The sequence below is a fragment of the Cydia fagiglandana genome, chromosome 2 (genome assembly GCF_963556715.1).
Source record: "Cydia fagiglandana chromosome 2, ilCydFagi1.1, whole genome shotgun sequence".
Taxonomy (NCBI): Eukaryota; Metazoa; Arthropoda; class Insecta; order Lepidoptera; family Tortricidae; genus Cydia; species Cydia fagiglandana.
Window position 1 is genome coordinate 13640816 of NC_085933.1, and position 23555 is coordinate 13664370.

A 23555-nucleotide genomic window follows, 5' to 3' on the forward strand; every position below is an offset into this window, starting at 1 on the left:
GCCGCTAGTCTACGGTTGAAATAGCGAGCTACGCCGTAGCATGCACACGAGTACCCCACGATTTGTTCTACATACTTCCGTATTCGAACTTCAAGATATTCACAAGAGACGACACGTATTAGATCCATTCTAGATACGCTATAGTTTAGATATCAACTAGTTCTATTTTGCAGCGCAATTCGGGCAACCAATATCACTTTTACGTTAGATAGAGTAAGATATCTATTAGATGTGAATTGGATCTCTAAGTCATATCCTGTGGAAATCGTTCAAGAGTATCTCCAGAATCGCGCAAATGTCATATTTGACAGGTTAGATCTTAAACATATCGTTATCGTATCTTGGTGATGTCTAAAAGATATCTAATAAATGTCTATTTCAAAATCCGAAACGGGCCCATGGTGATGACTGTAATGTTGGTGAAACTTACGAGTATAATGATGTGGCATAACAATAAGCTGCCGGATCATGTAGCTCTGCACTCTGCAGCTGAATACAATAACATCATAAATCTTAATGTGAAAGTGAAAAATATATACATTTTGCAGTTCCTTGAAAATTTATGAATAGCTGCTGCAAGCATACTTCTGGGCTGTTCTTAAGCTTAACCTGCAGGGGCAGCATTCGAACCTTAAAAATCTGTTATAGTTATTTTATTACTTGCAGAAACTGAATTGAAATTAGGTCAAGCATAAACTTGAGCAGGTACGTACTATTCATATTTTATATTGCAAGAATACTCTGGGTTGTTTTGAAAATACTTCAGGAGCAGCGTACGAACCTTAAATAGATATTTATCTGTTATTTATAGACTTACCCCTTTGTTCATAAAACTTAGCAAACCTTTGTCAAATGCTGTCCCTTTGTAAGAAACACAAATATCAAAATGAATGATAAGGAAAAACGGTTATCAAGGGTCGTGACTATCACAAATACGAGTATGTTGATATGAACTGTGTTAAAATTGGGTAAATCATAAACTAGAGTAGGTAGGTATTAGTACATACTCTAGTTTTCGACTACTTCTATTAAAAATGTCAAGGTCAGACAGCCAAAATGTATGAAACAGCCATTTTTTTCATGATTTCTAGGTTGGTCCCAAGATGTTCAGTATATGACCTATATATTAACCCCGTAAATAATAACAGGTGACTAAACAAACACCCGTATATAATAATTTATGAAAAGAAAAAACTTCACAAGCACCATAACATGAAATTAATTTTCCATCTGAAATTTAACTGGAAAAGCAATTCTTGCGAATTGCCGCCGTTTGTCGTGACGTCTCAAATCCCACGTCACGTCACGCGCCCGGCCGGCACGGCATGTTTCATATGCAGTGACGGCTGTGGCTTATACAGCTTGCTCGACACGACGTTAACTACATTTTTGTTGGTTCTCATTTTTAATTACTAATATTTTTTTATTTAATCATCAAACGAGTACGTCTTGAAACTAAATTAGTACACATTTCATTCATGTTTTTTTGCCTTTACTACTCGTACTTTTGAGTTGATCATCTTTGACCATATTTAAATATCGAGGTTCATTGGAGGTCACTTATTACTTGGTACTTTAAATAATAATGTACCGGCTCACGAGATAACCGCTATGAATGGGATGTTGATTCGACGATCATTGTCCCGATAGTCGTTTCAGTGAACGGTCTAATAGCGAAGAGTCTCGACCAACATCTTGAGAGACTGAATATTGAATATTTTACTTTTATATTCATGTTATAAATGACCTAGCCTAAGAAGAAAAATAAATAAATGAGCAAATGTACTTTAATAAAAAACCGCATATCTTATAAAATGGCACACTTTTTACGTAATTAATACTCGTATGGGTAATATTCTCCTTAATCTGATTGCTGATACGTTTTCTAGTTAATTTTACCGTTATTGTTTCTCTCTGTTGTTTTATCATCTAGGTATATTTGTAAAGGTTGTCTGGAAGAGATCGCTCTTAAGCGATAAGACCGCCTGTTGTTACCTCTACTGTCTTTGTTTATGTTATTGTCCATTTATTGTAAACTACGTGTATGTGAGGTGTGCAATAAAGAGTATTGTATTGTATTGTAACCTGAAGAACAAAAAAAACTGGCAATTTACCCGTTTGTACTACGGTACCTACTTAATTCCAAAATATGATGATGGAGGAGACCCTTTAGCATATAATAAGTAATAGTATTATCATACCTTTAGACAATTGAGACATATACTCGTATGATAAGAAAAGTCGACAACACGCGATTTTTGATGATTCCCTTAAGATTCGGGTTTCACTGTAAGTACTTTACAAACAGCAAAACTCTTAACTGTCCATCGGTGGACATTATGCCTTTTATAATAAGGTTTGCGAACTGTTAGTTAACGTCATAGACCTACATATTACATAGATATGAGCTATACGTGTGCCTCCGTGAGGGACAAAGCATAAGCAATGCGACAATATTAAAAACACGTTTTAACATTCCGTAATTCGGTCGGGTTATTTGTTGTCCACCATAAACCATACTAAATTTTTGGTGGGGAACAAACAAAAAGTGAGACTGTGACAAGGACAAGCAATAATACCGCTTTCTCTGCTATTCCTACTGAAATTTCCATAAGTGCATCTCGTTCGGTCATTTGGCCCCTCCCCCCGTGTCATCTCTATATTATTGTACCTCTATGGTTAACGTACAGTACTACGGAAATGAAGGGACTCCGAGGCGGAAGGTTAGTGCTTCATATAATAGGAAAATAAAATAAGTTGACGAGGGCCGAGGCGGGGCAAAACGTTTACTATCAGTGACTTTCAATTTCAACTGCGCAACACCGCCGCTTCGGGCCGGCAGCGTCAGTACATTTTTTAGGAAATGGTTATAGGTTCGCCTTTTATCTTAGTTTTTATAGAGTTTTAGGGACGTAACGATATAGCTTATAAACTATAAATATTTGGACTATCGTACTTTTTTGACTATAGGTACTAATCAACTAAATCAGGAAATGGCCCAAAAACTTTAAATTATAACAACTATAGCTTGGCTAATGCAGAAACAAGAAATAATTTCTATTGGTTATGATTTGATACAAAATCCCAAGCGCCGTACCGAAGGCCCTGCAAATGGGCTAGACTTGGAAATGTATATCTAATTTTGTAATTTCTTTTGCTTGAGTAGTAGGAGGCTCTCGTGACAGTAACCTTCCACTTTTTTCTTTGGCGACACCGCATTATTTCTTGAGTCATAATAAGCTATAGTGTTCTATCAACACTCACTTCAGTTTGCGCCCCATATCCGCCTACCTGTAGCAACATGGTTGTCATCGGGAATATCATCATCATTCATCAACATCATCTTTCTGTATAATTTTGCATCATCTGGGGTCGGCTCGTTTGTCTATTTCGTCTATTCTGGGCAATTTTAAGGGCATTTTAAACTTTGTCTATAAAATGTGGATTGAAATAATATTTTCCTTTAAATGCTTTTACCGAATATAACACGTGTACCTACATACGAGTAGTGGCCGGGTAAGCCCCCATATATCATACTGCGCTTTGAAATGTCTCTCTCGTTGGCCCGTTTTGTTTGTGATCCAACTATTTGTCTGCTAGTTATTCCACGTCCGCGTTCTCTAGTCTACCGTAAAATAGGAAGCTGTTCACTTGACTGTCCAAAATATAAGATAGTTGAAGTAGCTACAGTGACTAGGGTGTATGACTTAATCCCTTTTATCGCAATTGCTCTTACATAGTAGCTCTTACACAGGTTTAGCGGGAGCAATAACAAAAAATCCCAAGGGAGTTATGATTTTTTTCTAATAAACACAAGAAAAAGAAGTCAAATTATAATGTGTTGTAACTCACTGACACACTACAATACAAGAAATAAAATCAAATTAAAACCAAAAATATTACTTTGCTAATCCGCGAAAAGATAAATCAGTGGTAACCCGTTATACTTACTTGCGTATTTTTTACATGCAATTAATGTTCCCACCCTCCCACCACCACCACATTTAAACATCAATTTATACTCAAGGGTGCTAGTCCACATATGGATAGATGGAATACCACCCTAATACGATTCCTCGGCATGTAACATAAGTATTTCTAATAAGTGGCTGGTGGCGTAACAGCTGACTTCTGCATCTGGTATCGTATTTATCGTAGTAGAAAAACCAAGAGACAGTGATGCCATCTATCTTCTGATCAGTCACGGGTTGCTTACTCCGAAAATACTCGATTACTTATGGAATAAAACCTGACGAAGTTAAGTAAATAAGAATGTTTGTTGAGATTTGATTTTTAAACTGAAGTAAAGTTTAGACCCCGTGAGCCGCTGCTATTTATTTTTAGGGTTCCGTACCCAAAGGGTAAAACGGGACCCTATTACTAAGAATTCGCTGTCCGTCCGTCCGTCTGTCCATCTGTCTGTCACCAGGCTGTATCTCACGAACCGTGATAGCTAGACAGTTGAAATTTTCACAGATGATGTATTTCTGTTGCCGCTATAACAACAAATACTAAAAACATAATAAAATAAAGATTTAAATGGGGCTCCCATACAACAAACGTGATTTTTGACCAAAGTTAAGCAACGTCGGGAGTGGTCAGTACTTGGATGGGTGACCGTTTTTTTTTCCTTTTTTTTTTGCATTATGGTACGGAACCCTTCGTGCGCGAGTCCGACTCGCACTTGCCCGGTTTTTATATTTTTTTCTCTACATTGCAGTATACTTACCAAGTTGCATAAGCTAAAATTAATTTCATCTCTGTGACTACAGTCCTTGCTAATTTTAACACGAATATAAAAGTATACATATATTGATTTGATTTATTTGTCATAATTGGCAATTTTTTACTCTTTATCGAGGATTCATATGCAAACAACGCATATGGTTAATGGAACGACTGAACAAGGGTAGGTGCTTTAGGCCTGTAAAATTAATGGTAATTAAGGGTTTCCCGGTGATTAAGAGGCGTATTAACGGTTTAACTTAATCGATAAATAAATGGTGTCAATTAACTCGAAGGTCCCAAACACTTCTTCATTCTTTTAGGTTAGGAGACCATGAGAAAATCAAGTGAGTCTACTGTTTTTTTATATACAAACCGTCAAAGGCTTATTAGAACTGTTTTACAATGTATTTTTTGTGACTTGCGGTTTGAAACATGGTTAGCCACTAAAAATAGCTTGTTATTTTGTATTACTTGTTATTAATATATTTATTCCTAATATAAAATGAACCAACTAATTGATGTCTTACTTTTTTCTATGACTTGTGACGCGTTTACTGATGCGGTTGTTTATATTAAAATGTTTAATCTCCAAAATCACAATGCAAAACAGCTTCGACTTAATTTAGGTCCATCATTCACTGTCTGTACCACCTAATGGGTAGTTCTATTCTGACCTTTCTATTTAAATCGCTAATGCGATTCGGCTCGATCCACTCATTTGGATAGCGGTAAGGTTATTTCCACAAATAAATTAGGTAACAGACATTTTAGGTTGTTCAGTAATCCACAATGAAAGGTGTTGATCAACTTGGCTCGTTACCGTGGAACTAATTACAGGCATAGATATATACTTATCACATTGTAAGTATTTACAGTAAAGGTTTGAAAGAATCTAGCTAATCATTTTAAAGTGAGAGCGTAAACTACGTCTGTATTGGAGAATCAAGCGTGCTACGGCACAGAATAAATAATAGTACTAGGTACAGAAGACTCACTCTCTAACAAAACGGGTCTGTTACGATCAGGACAGATATGGCCGCTAGGTGCCGACAGCGCCACGCGCGGCTTATGGCAAACCCCAAAATTGGGGTCGAGCGGATGTACTTTTAGCTACCTGTAGCAAAGCGACGATATCGCGGAGTGAGACACGCCTGACTACGGTCTCGGGTCCCATATAGACCAACTAGCCGCTGTGCGACATGATCAACTCACTCAACGGGCTCCTGCGCACGAATCCACAAGTGGATATTTTCATGGATAAGTGGCCTAAACTAATGTCCAGGTGTCTCGCTTATTGTGAGAGTGAATGAACGTGTGATAAGTGATATAATAGATGATGAATGGAAAACTTGTACCTAATGTGAGATTTTATTGTTATAATTGTATAATTTTTAATGATGTTATATGATGTGGTTAATTTTTTTAAATTCTATTGATATAATTGTATAAATAGTAGCAAGTGTAATTGGTATAAGTACTGTAATCGTTCTTGTGATATTAATAATAAATAAATAGACTTTAGCTCCTCAAAACAAACCGGATCGACTGTCCAATGAATACTGTTAATAAAAACATCTAGCCTATCCTTATTAATAATAATATTATAAATGTGAAAGTAACTCTGTTTGTCTGTTACCTCTTCACACTTAAGTTTATGTATTGTGCTTTTATACACGTTAGTCAGTCCATTACTAAGACGATTAATTGTTTGCACTGTGTTGCAGTATTAGCGACGAATGTATGGAACTAATGGTGCAGTTAGATTCCTAGAAATTGTTTATTGTGTTGTATCGAATGCTATAACTAGGCGAGAAGTTATCCCGGCAATTTTCCCTGAGTTATGGCACGGGTCCGACCTGGATTAGACAGATAACTACCGGTGGAAGTAAAAGCGTTATTTCATTGTCAGCCACCTGGCCAAACTGTTATGGGCGTTTTTAGAATTAGAGTCCGTCACGTAATGGATTTCCACCCACCAAAAAAAAATTTTTTTTGACTAAAAATGGGTTGAATTAAATCTACTATTTATATATTTTATGAAAATGTTACTTTGTTTCTATATAAATTATTTATATTCCTAATAAATCACTTTAAACTGAATGACAGCGAATGTGACGATCCATTACGTTACAAGTTCTAGGCAGGTTTTAAGTGAAGATCGGAGTGTTTTAAGTGAACCAGTTTTTATTTATTGAAATACAAAACAATATCCCAATATATTATTCATTTTATACAATCATAATATTACACATCATTAATACAATTATTGTAAAAAAACCCTAAAAATAATTCAAATAATTCAAATAAAACTTAACCTACACAAAGCTTAAAATAACCCACCCTGCATCGTACCTGGCTCAAAGGTCCCCATAATGCCTGCAGCGTTCCCCCGCTGAACTGCTATGGAGACCTGTTGAACCAAGTACGACCCAGAGCGAGGATCACCACCTCTCTCCCGCAAACGCCGGCCTATTTCCCCAAAAAGTCGGCGAGCTTCGACTCCCCACGGCCCCGCTGTCTCCAGTGCTACCGGCACAAAATCGTAAGCGGATGCCAGTGCGGAGTATTTAACGTGCTTTTGCTTGGCAGCAGTCTCCGCCGCCGAACCAGCACAACGCATGGTCTGCCCTAAATGGGATGCAGCAAACGTGCTCACGCAAGTTGCATCCCACAAGAGGCAGCGTCCTCTCCGCCACGGAACCAACGTAAGGCCGTCCGGCCTCTTCCCATCCGTGCGACTGAGACCCGGCGGCTCCAACACACAGGGAACGTTTGCCGAAACCATGGCCCTCCGCACAATCTCATTTATAGAGTGGTGTCTCGGAAAACGGCCAGCGCATCGTCGGCAACTCAAGCCATGATGCCCGTTCTCCGCCACCCATGCTCCGCAGCCACAGCGGTGAGGCTCACACACCTTTGCCCCCAATCTGAGTGCCACAGCTATTCTCAGCGAGTCATTGTCTAGCATGGTACCCAGTTGAGGTGAGGGCAATGCATGGAGCCACGCCCCTGATTCTGGCTCCGCGATGGCCTTGAGACGCGCCAGATCTGCTCCCGAGGCACCAGACACCAATGAGCTGTATACATGTTTGCTCCGCACGTCGTCCCATTCCCGCTGTACGGCAGGGTTGTGAGGCCGCAAATCGCCCGGGACTGTGACCGACCATCTTGCCAGCGCTTCAGCAACGAATGGGACCGGGGAAATGCCACCATTCAAAGAAAAAATGCGAGTGACAAGACCCTCAGCTCCAAACGAAGACGCAAGAAACGCCGCTAGTCCCACATCCTCCACGCGACGAATCCCCAAACCACCGTACCGAACAGGGAGTGCCGCTTGAACCCACTGTGCTTCACTGAGCTCCACGTTCAGAACTAGCTCCAAGGTCAACTTCAGCTGTCCATCTAACTCCCTCGCGTCGTCGACAAAAAGCCACGATGGCGACGTCCGTAAAATATAAGTCATCCGCGGAGTGGCAAAACAATTTCGCAACAATGTTAAAGCGACATGGGACGACAGATTCCCCAAGTGACCCCGCACTGCTTCAAGAGCCTCTTTTTTAGTCTGCAGAGCCGCACTGACCCCATCAGGAAATATTGGCGCCCCCAGCAGAGAAAGAGAAGCTTTATTGACCTTCTTAATACCTGGTAGCAACTCTTCCAGAGATCTTGACGAGGCATCCGGTACGAGACCACAAGCGTAGAGCTCACACTTTGTTGGGTTTACTTCCAACCCAATCTCCCTCAAAGCTGGTATAAGCTTCTTTAGGTCCTCGTTTACCGCTTCAGGCGATCCACCAATGGTACCATCGTCAAGGTACCACACATTAAGAGGCGAGTTTAATGCGACAATGGCCTTTTGTATCGCCAAGCAAAAAATCAAAGGACCCAAAGGATCGCCCTGTTGAGCCCCAACTTGCGACAAGATTAAGCTGTCCTTGAGATACAAGTTGCTAGCACCCGAGTAGCATTGATACGCAAAAGGGTAGAGAGACGGCGCCAAATCTAAAACCTCCTTCAGAATAACGTCCCTGTCAACACAATTGAACGCGTTTTTTAAATCAATCTTGACAAGGACACTATTAGAGTTATCGTTACTTAAAACAAACGATCTAGTCGCATGTATAGCCGCCTCACACCCCCTCGCTGTACCAAAACCAACCTGCTGTGGCTGCAACTGCTCAGACATTCTATCTCGAACAGCACGACAGCCCAACTTCGCAGTCAGACGCCTAATTACGCTACCCACAGCAATCGGTCGTATGCCGCCATCCTTTTTTGAGAGTGCACATAACGAGGCGCCGTACAGGTAGGGCCTCACCTCCAAATTTAGCATACCCTTTAACAGGAAGTTGCACAGATCGGAAAGTTGCACAGAAACAATATTAATTTTCTGAAAACGAATAACAACTGCAATACTAAGTATTACAATAAAGTTATTTAAAGAAGTCTTTCCAATACGTCACATTTTCGTTTTAATTGTTGCTTTGCAATCATTTTGTTATAAAAAACGTAAGGTCTAGGTATTATAAGAAGTTGTTTTTAATAATTATCATATATTATTCTTGCAAATGAGATCGAAATCAGTATCAATTATCCTAAAAATTAATATAAATTCTAATAAAATCAATCACAGCCACAGTAGGACAAAGTGACGTTATGGACCATAATATCGCGTTTAGGAACTACATGAAGGGTTTACATGTGCGGAAAATAGCTACTTAATTTAATACCTACTTAATGTTGTACTTAATTAAATAATTTAGTAATTAATACCTATTATTATAGTTTAACTTAACAGATTTTGAAATTTCCTGCAGTAATTATGCTTTCGACTGCAGCAGTATTGCAGCACGATAATACTGCCGACTGCATTACTGCTACAAAATCAAAATAGATGTTGCTACCCAGTTTTTTGACATTTGCAGTTAGCAGTATTGTCGTACTGCAATACTGCTGCAGTCGAAAGCATAACCTGCGCCTGCCAGCGTTTCTTAGGTCGAGCCGCCACTGGTGCTAAGTAATATTTTATTAGTAGGTCGAGTAGTTAGAAGAATATAGATAGAATAAAATTATTATTAATGTAACACACAATCAATTTTTCTGAGCACATATGAAAGAAATTCTGTCATTCAGATGAAATAAATCCTAAAACCCCAACTAAATACTATATAATTTAACCCCTTATGCCACTTTAAACTTATATAACAATAAAAGTATTTGCTCCATACATTTACGAAAAGATACCTTATGGAAATAAATCTATCTGAGTTTTTAATATCACTCTACCTACTATATTTTGGCAACTTAAACTGACGGCATGTAAACCGTGCATTTTCATTCCATACGTCACGTTTTTTTGTTCCACTAATACATCACGTAACGTTTTGGATGTGACGTAGGCATGCCGGTTGGTTAATAAAGCGAAATAGCGGTATGATCGTTTGAATTTTCTTAATTATAATTATTTGATATCATACAACACATAATAATCTAACGTAATTCATAAATATTTAGTCAATAATTGACTCCTTATCTTCAGTTTAATTCAGTTCGTTGTGGAAAACAAATTTCTGCACATCGTGACGCACAACCTACACTAGCTTTTTTCGAGCCCAATTGCCTTGTAAAACCTAAACACCGGGTAATTATAGGAACATAATGTTACGATCATGTAAAAATCCGTATGATAGTAGTAGATTTTTGCTACTAAGTTGGTAAAAACTCCGTGACGTTGGTGGAAATTTCCACTACGTCGATATTGAAGGACAACAATAAATTAAACTTTAATGCATATTTTTACTTTAGGTGCTAAAAAATAAGGTTTTTAATAGATTTTGGCTGGTACGATCTTATCACACAACAACCAGGTTCGGGCCTAGAAGGAGGCAGATATATAATATTTGGATTCAAAGTATGCAAAGTGTGCATGGGACACTCAAAAATCATCTCCCTTTCTTCAGTTTTTGTACATTTTCTTTACTTTAAAGTACCTTTTAATCAGTTTTTTTACCATAAATACTCAGATAATAAATCACTTTACAATTTTTGTATACATGTAGTACACTTTAAAACAGTATTTGACGGTAAAAAAGTATACCAAAGTCGTAGGACAGTGATATTTTAGCCAAATATTTTTTTCCGAAAACGCCCTTATACACTAACCTGATATTGAATAATCGTTTTGCCGCAGTATCTCCGTAGCATATGGGGCGTATTCAGGCGTCCTGAATCTGCGATACTGCGAACTTCGAACATAACTCCATCTCCGACCCTCAAATACGACAAAAATGACAAAGACGTTTTTTGAACGTGGATGTTTGGGCCATAAAGTTGATAAAACTTATTTTAATACGGCATTTACTCCTAAAAATTAGTAGGTATCTTTTCTCTTTTCCTAGTGTTCTTTGTATATTTTTCTATAATCTACTTATATCACGTTGAATAAAAGTAATCTCCTCAGGAAAATAAATAAGCCAGCCAGCTTGCTTTTCTTCCTGTATGGATGGTGTTTTAACCTGTTCTTGTTTACTACTAAATGGAAGCATATATACCTAGTGATTTTTTATACTATCTTCAAGTATTTTCATCTGCTAATGCGATGAATTTATATTCTACAAAAAAATCTATCGAGAAATGGGAAATCATGAATTTCCACTGAGTTGGCTTTCCAAATAAGACCGATGAGTTCCGCAATCTGATCTAATGTCGGTAATGGTATCCGATTACAGGAAGTGGTCGTTAAACATCTAGGATTAGGTAAGAAGCTTTACGACTTTTACTCACGGTTTCTTTTCCGCGAATCGTTGCGGTATTCATTTATTTTCCTTAGATTTCCAAAATAGATATACTCGTACCACGAGTCACTGACAGTGTCAACACTGAAATATACGCTAACGTCTACGTAATCTCGCTCGCACTTATATGTAAGATCCATAGAAAGTAAGTAAGTAACGCAGACGTTAGCGTACTCGTATATGTCAGTGTTGACGATTCAATAACTCGTGGTAAGTGTACTACTGTTTTATGTTCACGCGTATAGTGAAATTTGGCTTCTTCCTGAAATATTATTAAACTATTCTTCGTTCGAGAGCTAAAATATCTCGGGTGATATGGTTCCACCCTTGGTTAACAATCTACTATTATCATTTCATTCATCATTGTAGCCTTTTCAGTTCAGATATGTTCTATTCATATAATGACAGGTTTTGGTAAGGATATTTAATACCACACGTAAGTACTCCGTATCACCCCGCCTTGTATCCAATAGCACCGGTTATTACTTGTATTATCGGTGGAGAGCTCTTGACGTTTCCCGTTATGTCTGACGAGGGTCCCGCAGCCACAATACCACGAATGTACTGTGGTTTGAGTAATGCCTTGTCTGCGACGCCTACACTGTGGCCTATGTTTTATATATATCCAATTTATTATATGTTCACCACATCAAATGTTTCCTCAATGTTCGAAACTTCAATAAAAATATGGATGCGAACCAGTAACCGACTTAAGTTAATATAAATTTATTAAGCAAGAAACACTTTCCATATAGATTTTCGTACATTGACTCTCCTGTTGCTATCACTAAAAGCGGATAATTGTATTGCTGTCCCGCCCATGATGCCGGTTGTCATGTTACTGTGCGAGCTTGACAGCAATAAAATAATGCGAGTTGCAGTAGAGATGTCAACAGGCTATGTGCAAATCGTCTCTACTTTATAATATCCAGTTCAGTCTCATTTTCATTTATTGGCGAAGGCAAGATGAGAATGCACAATAGGCTTTGAGCTCTGAACATAATGTAACACCAATTTAAACAAAATGACCCACTTTCAGACCATGATAAATAAAAAATTCAATTTTGACTAGTAGCTGAAAAAAGAGCGAGGCAAAGTTTAGTTTTCCCCGGAGTTACCTAGAAGTGCAAATCGAGTTTATCCGAAGAATATGTCTTGATATCGCGATGTTTGATAAAATTGTGAATAGAATGTACCTACCTCGATTCTTTATAAAATGCAGCACAGGTTACTCCATATGTCTGGCCTTGGTAAAAAGAACTTTAATGCATGGTAGTTTGTGTCATTCATGCGATATTATTCAAGCTAGGTACATACACTCGGCGTCAAAAAAATCGCACCTCGCCAAAAATTCGTTTCATGCAAATATAGCTCTTATCTAATGCATTGTACCCTGTCAATATTGGTATCATTTGAAAGCGCAATTAATGAACTTTGAAAAAATTAATCGTCATTGTCCGTAAAAACAACCATCGCCGAACATAGGCGTTTTGTTTAAAAAAGGGCTGAAATCCAATTTTAATCGGTCCGTTGTTGTGCAATCCGGGACGGGTATAAAATGGAGGATAAATGTTAATTATGGTTTATTCGCTCTCCAGAGGTCACTGAGGTTACTAATGAACCGTTACAGCAAGAAAACACCCTTGGACATGGATACCAGGCCAGAAGGAGCAGCTTAAGAGGTGGCACTGCTGCAAACAAGACTATGGCAGTAAGAAGTTGCTGAAAGATAAGATAAGATAAGATAAAAGATAAAAAATAGTTTATTCAAGTAGGCATATTACAATGCGCTTATGAACGTCAAATAAACCTTTACCGGCTCCAACCGTACACCTCTGCCCCGAGAAGATTTAAATCCCCCCTCAATTGGAGGAGGGTATCCCAATATGGGACCGGCAACAAACTCGGCGGGACACATCTTTTCAAAACATTATTACATCTTATAATTAACATGCATTACGAGTAATTAAGAAAAATACAATTTAAATTACTATAGAATTCATGCAATTATACTCAGTGAGTACATAACTTTATAGAATTTGATATAAAAAATAAACATATATGTACATGAAATCACAAATACGTAGCTCTTTCAGAAAACATATCAAATCGTTTCAAACTGATAAACAAGACCAAGTGCGGGTAGTTCGAAAAACTCGCGCGGCTAGAAGATGTTGATGTCAACTTGAGCCAGTCTTCTCCGAGACCACGGGGACAACGCCGTCCTCGAAACGTCGGAGGTAAATCTTAAAACTTAAATACGCGATTAAGTCCCGTTGTGCAGTTTGATAACATATCAAATCTTACAAAAGGAAAAGAAATTAAAATCAATAAAAGAAATGAGAATACATATTATATGAATCTGACTGATTGTTATGAGATGCTTTCATACAATTTGATGTGCTTTCTTACCTGAGCTGAGTCACCTTTAACTCTACACATAATACAATATTTTTAATTACTACTTGTCGTTATTACAGTTTCTGGTTTGGACCATGCATGTTTGTCTGTCAAGTAGTCCTCGACTCTGTAATAAGCCTTCAACATCAATGACTTTTTTAAGTAATTCTTAAGAGCTGGAAAGGGTAATCTTAAAGCATCCTCAGGTAACTTGTTATAAAAATGAATGCATTGCCCAACGAATGACTTCTGTACTTTACGAACACGAAACTTTCTGATAGCAAGCTTATTTTTATTTCTAGTATTATAGTTATGGACATCAGAATTCTTAGTGAAGGAGTCTAGATTCTTAACAACATAAATAATACTATCATATATGTATTGGGAAGCTACAGTTAAAATATTAATTTCTTTAAAAAGATCTCTTAATGATTCACGCACCCTTAAATTATATATAGAACGAATGGCTCTCTTTTGTAAGACAAATATAGTCTGTATGTCAGCTGCTTTGCCCCAAACCAGAATACCATATGACATTACACTATGAAAATAACTATAATAAACAAGGCGAGCTGTCTCAACATTAGTCAATTGTCTAATTCTCCTCACAGCGTAAGCGGCCGAACTTAATTTGTTAGCTAGTGTTCTTATATGAGGACTCCATTGTAGATTTTTGTCCAATGTTAAACCAAGAAACAGTGCTTTATCTACCATCTCTAAGCATTCATTATTCAAAAGTATCTTAGTATCGACTGGTTTAACATTCGGCAAAGAAAATCGAATGCATTTAGTTTTCTTAGCATTAAGAAGCAAATTGTTCATAGTAAACCAGTTTAGTACATTAACGAGTGTGCTGTTAATTACACTGTAATCGGTAGATTTACGATCAACCTTAAAAAGTAATGATGTGTCATCAGCAAAAAGAACAATTTCACAAAGATTTTCTACTACACATGGCAAATCATTTATATAAACCAAAAACAGGAATGGACCCAAAATAGAACCTTGTGGCACTCCTAATTGGACTACAGTACCGCTAGACCGGGTTTTGTTTACAACAACTGTTTGTGTTCTGTTGCTAAGGTAAGAAGACATAAAGTTTAGGGCATTTACTGACAGACCATAGTGTTCTAATTTCAAAATGAGCGTTCCATGATCCACACAATCAAATGCTTTAGAAAGATCACAAAATATGCCAATTGCATCACAAGAATTTTCCCAAATATCATAAATATGTTTAATAAGTACCGAAGCAGCATCGGTCGTGGAACGGCCCTTTGTGAAACCAAACTGATTGCTTGTAAGTAAAGTATGTCTGTTGAAGTGACCCAGTAGATCATTTAACATTAACTTTTCAAAAACTTTACTTAGTACAGGAAGTATTGATATTGGACGGTAATTAGCCATATCACTCGAATCACCCGATTTAAAAAGAGGTATGACTTTGCTATATTTCATAAGATCTGGAAAGACGCCTCGTGAAATTGAAATATTATAAATTACGGTTAAGTAAGGCGCTATTACGTCCAAGACATGACTAATGACTCTAACAGATGTTCCCCATAAGTCTTCCGTTTTCTTTAAATTGAGTGACTTGAATGTTTTAACAATAATTGCTGAATCTACTAGACTAAACTCAAAGTTAATATTACATTTCTTAACATTAGCACAAAGTAAGGAATGAGCTCGAGACGAAGATGAATGTAGACATTTCGTGGTATTAATAGCTATTTTAGAAAAATAATCTTCGAATGCCGAGGCAACATCGTTGTTTGACATGGTCAGTTGTTTATCCGAGACAATGTTGACTTGACAATCGCGTGATTTACATTTACCAGCTTCCCTATTTATAATATTCCATGTTGTCTTCACTTTGTTGTCCGACACTTTCAGTTTAGAACTTGTATAGTTTGCTTTGGCTGTTAAACACACTCTCTTGAAGATTTTAGAGTAGTTCCTCACATAGTCCAGGAAATCTGTATTTTTGTTCAGCTCTCTCTCACCATAAAGTTCATAAAGCCTTTTTCTACTTTTATAAATGCCTACAGTAGCCCATTCACTAAACTTTGTTCTAGTTTTTGACCCACTAATAGTTTTCATACTGAAATTTTGATTAAAATAATAAAGAATTACGTTAAAAACATCTTCATACAAATTATTACAGTTGTAATGTGAAAATGGTAACATACAGAGACTTTTTTGAATTTCATTTTTGAATAATTCCAAGCGACTACTAGTAATGGGTCTATATGTTATTGTTTGTGGAGTATCATGGATATCGCTTAAGAAAACAGCCCTTTGACCGCTATGATCAGAATAAAAACAGTTAAATATTTGCTTATCTATACATTCACAATTACAAAATATATTATCCAGACATGTTGCACTAGTTACACCTACCCGAGTAGGTTCAAGAAACAAGTTAAATAAATTGAATGATTTAAACAAACACAGCATTTTAACTGTATTACTAGAGGACTCGAGCAAGTTAACATTAAAATCTCCACAGACTATAACATGTTTTTGGCCCTTACATACTAATTTCAGCACACTTTCCATTGTAGTTTCAAATGTGCTGAAGTCAGCTGATGGTGGTCTGTAAACACATACAATAATATATTTTTCTAATTCTACACAGGAAATTTCGATAATTCTTTCTATGGAATAATTTACAATATCTTTACGCTCTTTAGATTTCATGCAATTTTTAACAATTATCAGGGAACCACCATGAACAGCAGACTTTCTAGCAAAAAAACTGACTAACTTAAAGTTAACAAAATCAAATAAAAACTGCCCATCTTTCAGCCAATGTTCAGTGATACACATAACTTCAATATTATTATTATCTAAAAATAAACCTATTTCTAATTCTTTGCTGGAAAAACCCTGAATATTCTGGTGAATAATATTCATACTCAGGCGTTTTTCCGCTGTCTTACAATCTAGTTTAAATTTGGCATGGGGTCCTTGACTTTGTCAGCTGACTGAGAATTAGCTATAACACTACTAAATCTATTTGGCTCAATATTATAGGCCAATAAATCCACTAGGTATACTAAATATTTCTTTGGCAGAAATACCTTCCTTGGAGCTAGCATGAAGCGCTCAATGAATTTATTTAAGTCAAAGAAATGGTACTTTTTATTGACAGATATGGCATGGTACATCAAAGAATTGTAGTGTGCTACTTTACTATTATAGTCATAAGACATATTCTCTGCATAAGGCAGTGCACATAAAATGATTTTCCCCACACCAGATTTTTCAATAATACTTAAAGTGGACATCAACTTATCTATGCTAGGCTTATCTACATTAAGGCTATTTCCTAATAAAATTACAAGTGTAGTACTGCTATCATAACATCCCTTTGAAATAAGGTCACACAAGTGAGACAAAGTAATGTTTTGATAACAGTAATTTGAGACTTTCTGCTCTAATCTGTAGCCTAATAATGGGCCCATTCCTAGCCCAATCTGATCTGAAAAAACAACAGTCTTACTGACTGCTCTAGGGGGCTGTGTGACTACTGGTACAGCTGGCCTAGAGGTGTTGAGGGCCACATCGGCTTCAACAACTTTTGCTGGTGGCATTTGGCCACAATTACAAATATTTCCATTAAGTAATGACTTGCATCGCTCCTCTAAATTTTGATTTTCTTGCAGCAATTTATTAAAAGCCTTGATGTGCTCCTCAACTTGTTTTTTGGTGGTTTCATACATGGTGGTTATTACCAGAAGCTCATCTTTTAACCTATTTATATCGGCATGTAACTTCTGGAAATTTGATTCCTTGGTTTAAGCTCCAAATGACAATTTTGAACCCTATTTTTCATAACTGATAATGCATGTTTTAATTTACTATATTTTTTAATGCATGCCTGGCCTTTGATAAGCTTCTGGGTTCTCCTAATATACCTATTAATCTTGATATACTTTTTTAACTTATTGCTACTATTAAAATATACTAAATATCTAGAGTCCTTACTAATTTGAGTTTCACCGCCTGCCAACTCTTGGTACACATTTTGTAGTTCCGAAGCATCATAGTGCTCCCGCTCTCTCCTAAACAAATTAAGTTCATCATTAGCCGCACCCAGTTCCTCTTCCAAATGTGTGATGCGGGTTAAGGCCACTTCATGCGTAGAAGCACACTGATTGAACGAGTCTACTGCCTCTTGCAAACGGTCCACTTCACCACGGGCATCAGTCAACTGCACATCATTGTCTGCCAGGTCCCGTCTTAAATCTGAGTTTGTGTCGACCAATTTCTTGAACTGTAGTTCGCTCTCCTCCCTATCCTGCAACAACTGCTTGGACAAGGCCCTCGACTCCTGTAGATCTTGTGTAGTAGTCTTCAGTTGCATCTCTAGTTGGCGCGCAGTTGCCTTGCGAGTGTTGGCAGCGCTTTTGGTGGTCATTGTCACTTGTCACGATTTCTGAAAGGTGTAAATAATAAAGGATGAGTACTTATCTCAATAAAATTGAGAGTGGAATTTTGCCAGGACAAGAGAGATGAAAGCTAGAACATATGAACTATGAACGATGTATGCAGTGTGTCAGTAGTGGGCTGTGTCTGTGGCGAATGTGCCTTGTCTCAACTTTTACTTCCACTAGTTCGTCAAGCAAAGAGAAACTGCACTGAGCCAATGTATTTGTGGTTTGACGTTGCTCACGGCTGTACAATGAGCTTTGTATAAATGTAATACTAAGTAATATATGGTATAATATAATAATAACAGTGTGGTAACAGTAAGATAGAACAAAATACTCTCCCGGTTTCAAACACGAAAATCCAACGGTGATCACTCGTTGACAGCTAGGTAGTTCCGCCCCAAAGTCCAGTAAATACTCGATGTATCGTTGTCAATTGCACATAAATTATATAACCGATGTTTCTTTACTACTTAAATCTATTAAAGTTCACCATAACTCTAATTTTAAACTAAAAATATAATTAATTTTCAATATTTGAAATCAGCTCTTGAAAGATTTAACATAAGCGGTTTCCGAGTGCGTCGAGTCTTGCTGGGGTTCCAGGTGACTGGTGGTTACATCAGGAGGCCTGGACCTGGAAGACAACGCTGCTCTTCTGCTAGAGACAACCGGTACATTGTATCGAACTCTTTGCAGAACCGTTTCTCCGAGGCTGTTGAGCTGCAGCAGCAGCTTCAAACAGCTCAAAAACCAGCAGTAAGCATCTCTACGATCGGAAGAAAGCCGGAAGAGAAGAGGATGTTGCCCCGTTGAGCTGCTACAAGCCCCCAATTAAAGCAATAGCATCGAATAGCCAAGAGGAAATTTTGCCGACTGCACAAAGATTGGACGTTTGAACAATAGAGGAATATCCTCTTTTCCAACGAGACGAGGGTGTGCCTTTACACCAACGACAGGTGCAGGGGGGAGTGTAGGAGGCAGGGAGACCAATTTACGCAAGCCTGCACTGAAGAGACCGTCTGCTTAGGGGACGGATCTCGCATGTTCTGGGGCGGCATTTCGATCGACGAGTAAACTGATCTCCTGTGCATTTCCCGCACTGAAGGTGGTCACAGCCAGGGATCCCTGACTGCTCGGCGTTCCATAACGGTATTCTTGGAGGAGCATGTGATCCCATATGATGGTTTTGTTGGATCCAACTTCCAGTTTATGCATGACAACGCCCGCTGTCACACTGCGTTGTTTGTGTGAGACTAACTGTGGGAGGTTGGGATCACCCTAATGGAGTGGCCAGCAAGGAGCCCTGACCTGAACCCAATCGAACATCACTAGGATCAGCTAAACGGGCGGGATCGGTCGTCTGATCCTGCTCCTGCCACTCTCGACAGGCTTCAAAACGCCATTATTGAGGAGTGGAACAACTTTTCTCAAAAACGCATCGTGGCACTCATGACAGTCATGACTGATCACATGGAAGCTACTCGGAGGGCAAGAGGAGGCAGCACTAGGTTTTAAGTTTAGTTTTAAGTTTGTTTTTTTCTGAATCTGTTGATTTTGTAGTGTTTTTATTCTTTGCAAATTTTAACCAGAATACACGTCGATTCGTTTTTCCTGAAAATTTTCTTTTTGTATGGGGTAGATCGTCCATTTTACGACATTTTCCAATAGAGAGTTTCATAACCTTTCAAATAAGGCCCCATAGTCTTATCTTGCCTTATATAATATAAGGTTTAAAACCGCTTGAAAGAAAAATGTTAAGATGTGCGATTTTTTTGACGCTGAGTGTATTATTACTTATTAAATTTTTACTTAATACAAATTCTCCCAACTTGTGAGCTATATTACATACAATACAACTCTACGTGAATGAACTGCAACCCTGACCGCAATAAACCCAAGAGCGGAAAGAAATTTTCATTTGATATTCCATTTTTATGAGGCTACTTGGTCGGGAGTCCCGCAAATGTTACTCTAACGGTGTCGGCCCTGAGAAATAAAGATTGCGCTAACGTTGCCGTATTTTTGCCATACAGGCGTTACGTGAACCGCATCTGACGAGTCATGCGAATTTACCGCTTAGATAAATTGTACAAGTTAATATCAGTTGTCACCGTCAAAAGTATATGTTTTTATACAGGCAATAATAAAATTGTTGATATTATTATCCGGTACCCATGCATTTCTTTGTAGTTTAAAAAAACATTGATTCAGAGTTGACAGAGAATAAGCATTTGCATTAGGCTTAAATTATTGTTAGTTTAATTCAATTTCAATCTGAAATTGCCACCATATTTATGATTCACACTTTCACTTTATTTTCAGCAACTTTACCACAACAAAGCATAGACTTTATTATTACGAGCCAACTTTGCCTACGCGAGCTGGCAATAGCTGCTCGTTTTGTTTCAAACTAATTCATATATCGTTTTTATAGCAGTAAGTTTTAATAGATTAACAATAACACCTTCAACAGTTACAGTTTTGAGGAGAATCTATTCCATTCTGTGAGTCCGTTGGTTTTATTCCAAGAAGGTATGTATGTATTATACATAACTCTTATACGATTTAAGCTTAGGTAATTTACATTATATCTACCTATAGGTACTAAACCTTTTTTGAGGTTCGATATTTCAGCACCATTACAAATGGCATCTTTATGGAGAAAGTGCTCCGACTTTTGATTATGATCTAGCATACGCATAGCGATCATCTACCAAACGTTCCATCCATCCATTTAAAAACGTCCAACTAGAAAGCAACCAAACGTTCCTGTCAGTGATCGTATTGAAACTCAAACTCTACAACTACAATTAATTTCAAGGTCACCCGTAAAACCTCGGTAAGAGCTAGTCTTCTATTTGTTTTCTAAATAAAATATATCAGTCGTTTCGGTTAGAGCTCGCCTGTCCAAATACTCCAAATGATTAGCGCTGAAATTAAATTATAACCATTTCATCTCTCCCTATTCGCTTGTATCGATGTACAAACACGCTAACCTCCACCATTTGCATGTATGTATCGACATGTAATCGACACAATTTGATTTGTCGATCTGCGAACGCATAAATGCTCAAAGTGTTGAGCTGTTTTGCTCATGTGTTGCTGTCGTCAAAACTGTTAAAAGGGTTTCCTTGTGTAACATTCCCGTCTTGAAGTTATAAGCGTTCAGTATGCACGCAGTTGTGGCATAAGCATGTGGCATGTTTTAAGCAATATCATTGATATCAATGATATGATTTAGGTACGTATTATAAGTTTATAACGCAAGGATACAACAGAATCCCTGATAGTCTAGCCACAAGCTCTGGTTTAGTGTCATTGTTCATAGCGGCATAAATTTTGTTATACCTATATTATATCAACTAATTCTAATACAAGTATCCATTATACATAGTTACAATGTAGCTTGTGCTTCGAACCGCGTCAGGTTGGTTTAGATGAAGTCCGCTCATTTCGCATAATGATTCGTCGCCTTTTTAGATTTTGCCATTTCTTATCGGTATCTTTGGCATCTAGGTATATTGTCAGTTCTATTGTCTACAATATTTCTGCAGTATATAAAAACAAACGTTGTATTGTATTATAATTCGGGAAATTTTCCGCAACTCGACGACTGGCGCCTATTTTGCGTGACAAACGTTCCTAGTGGTTTTTGTGCCAATAATACAAATGCCATTCATATAAGTGCAACGGAACAAAATATTTCAGTGATAGCGAAGTATTTTTATTCTAATATAAAAAAGTACACTCGTAAAAAATATGAATTAATATAATTTTTGCCTATTATATGAAACCAAATGCCATAGTTGAAACAATCAGGTCGGTAAGTATATTATTAGGTATGGTTAATCAACAACGACAGCTATTTATAATTACCAATACACGTGTCTCGTTTATTTTGTATGCGAGACATTTGGCTTGGCAGCCCGTAGGCGCTAACATCCTTCACATCACGTTATTCAAATACGTCATATAACATATAATAGATTTTATTGGAGAGGGCCCTAAAAAGTAGAGAAAGTGGAAATGATATATTTAAATATTTTTTACCACACTAGCCCAAATAGGCTCTGTTTATCCTTCAACATTGGATAGCTAAGTTGTTTTATCCTCTAGAGAGTCTAGACTTCTAGAGGGCAATGTAATATCGTGAACATTTTCTGTTCTTACCTCACATTGGCTGTGAAGATGGATTTTTAATTGCTGATTTTAAATAATAAATATTTATTTTTCGATTTGTAAAGTTGTACAGCTACGTCGCGTTGGTTTTTGGAAAAAATAATCCATTCGGTAGCAAAGTTTCTAAGTATTATTATCAAGTGAAAGTGAATATTGGTCGGAACTCTTATTTAATAATACTAATACCGACATAGAAAAAAAGATACATTTATGGCGTTATTCATAAATATTCTGTCAAATCTAACTCTAACAAGCTACTACAACCGCTTGTTGTCATTTTGACGTTGCGTTTGTTAAAGAGATAAAATTTAACAATGATTTGCTAAGTTTTGTGAATAAGGTTACCTACGGGGTACCTACGGTTGAGCTTTTAGAAAATTCTTGGTTTCTTTTCTGTTGGTAGGTATGTAGGTAATGCTGCTGTAAAGAAAATAAAGTGCTCTGGCAAGTTGCAGAATTAGGTTGAGGTCAGTGCAGAGCAAATTCCTCAATTCCCTGTGCATTCTCCCAATGTACCTACCTATTGCATTAAAGCTTTTGTCCCAAAGGTGTTGTAAACATGAAAAGCGAATTAAGAAAATGTTCTGATACTTGTTATCAAAACAAAATCCGTTTTAAAAATAATAAACAGATAATATTCACGTCAAACCAGCTTCCCGACATGACGTCCTTTGGCCCTAGAGGTATGTGAATATGTTTTCGTTTTCATTACATTTAATTTACCCGTTGATTACCTTTTTTAGACTAAGACGTTAGAAGTTAACACATATCGCCAACGGGAAATATGTCCACTTCATCCAATGTCACTTTCATAATGTTAATGTTTGATATGTATGCCTCTGAATTTTAAGGTCCCTCGATTCCTAATGGATTAGATTATATTTTGATAAAAATGGGACCTAATATACAATAATATTCCTAGTCGGTTGAGAAATGACGGAGTTTTGAGGTGAATAAAAAACCGGGCAAGTGCGAGTCGGACTCGCGCACGAAGGGTTCCGTACCATAATGCAAA

At 37.5% G+C, this 23555-nt stretch overlaps 2 protein-coding genes across 2 annotated transcripts in view; one reads left to right on the forward strand and one right to left on the reverse strand.

The window, feature by feature from the left end:
- LOC134676379 (peripheral plasma membrane protein CASK) overlaps positions 1-23555 on the forward strand; it is a 254765-nt gene that overhangs the window by 68409 nt on the left and 162801 nt on the right. The gene's annotated exons all lie outside the window — the stretch shown is intronic.
- LOC134676448 (uncharacterized) overlaps positions 21932-23555 on the reverse strand; it is a 71454-nt gene continuing 69830 nt past the window's right edge. The window contains exon 2 of the mRNA XM_063534848.1: positions 21932-22006. The gene's annotated coding sequence lies outside the window, so the exon portion shown is untranslated. The remainder of the gene's footprint in view (positions 22007-23555) is intronic.